This window comes from Fonticula alba (genome assembly GCF_000388065.1).
Source record: "Fonticula alba strain ATCC 38817 unplaced genomic scaffold supercont2.6, whole genome shotgun sequence".
Lineage (NCBI taxonomy): Eukaryota > Rotosphaerida > Fonticulaceae > Fonticula > Fonticula alba.
The window spans coordinates 691461-692720 of record NW_009242976.1 but is presented as its reverse complement, the minus strand read 5'-3'; positions in this window follow the sequence as shown (position 1 = coordinate 692720).

Below are 1260 nucleotides of genomic sequence, written 5' to 3'. Positions count from 1 at the left end.
CACACACACACACACACACGCAAGGCCTTGGCCAAAGGCCCCCCTGCCATGCTCCGTCCCCCGTTCTCTCCCGCGGAAGGCGGGTATAGGTGCGGGTGCCCGTGCGCGCATTATGCCCTCAGCATGTCGGGGGGGGGGACGGCGGGCACGAACGCGTGCGTCGGCGCAGGCCCCTTTTTCGGGCCAACCACACGGCCCGGTGCGCGGGCCGACCGCCCCCAAGTTTGGGGACGAATCAGCCCGCCTAGGGAGCCGAATTCCAGGAAAAGCCGCGCGAAATACAGATTCGCATCCTCACCCCCTACGCCACTCTCGGCTGGAATCCACAAAGAGGATACCCGCCCTCGAGCGAGTGGGGGCAACCGGGGGGGGTGGGGGGAAGAGCCAGGGGGAGCCGTTTGGAGCCAGGCTCCTGCACGGACGCACACCTGCGCAAGTACACGCCCAAGTATGTGCCCGCTCGCTGCTCGGGTGGGGGGGTGGAATTGGCCTTGATGGTCGAACGGCGTCCAGCTGGGCGGGGCGCAGGCCCGGGGGGGCACCTATGCCAATGGACCAGCCTCAGGTCTGGGCCGTCCCTCCCCCCCTCGGCCCGTCGAGGTCATGATACGGGCGGGCCGGCGGGCAGGCGGGGGGGCAGACGGGAGGGGGAGAGGACAGCTTCACAACACGCCCCCTGGCGAGGGGCGAGAGCTCCCCCCCCCCCCTCCACCCCTCCGGCTCGGTGTCCGAATCCGGCCCGAAGCAGGTCCTGCGCCCTGGCCCCCGGCCTCACGTCGTTGGCCTGCGGGCGCCGGCCGCGCACAAGGGCGCCCCGGACGCGTGCCCGATTGAGCGAGCGAGGAAAATCCGCAGGCTCACGGTTCCGGGGGGGGTGGACATGCGCCTCGACGCAACGTCCGCCTCCCGGTCGGACGGAGACCCACCGGGGGGCCGATGTTCCCACGGGCGTGCGCCCGCAGCGAGCCTGGTCCAGCTGGGCCGACCGCGACTGCATGGTGAAAATGGGCTCCACAGGGCCGGCCTCAATTCTGGTGTCAGGTGAAATTGACCCCACCCCCGCCTCGCGCCTAGCGAAGGGGGCTCTCCCCGAGGCAAGGGGGGGCAGCTGGGGGGGGGGGGGGGGGGGGGGGGGGGGGCAGGGGCGCAGCGCGGCACACGACGAGGCGAGCCAGATAGGCTATGGTACATTTGGCCGGGCGACGGCAAACAAAGAAAAGCAGACCACCGCGCAAGGGGCCACATGCCGGCAGTTCTAGT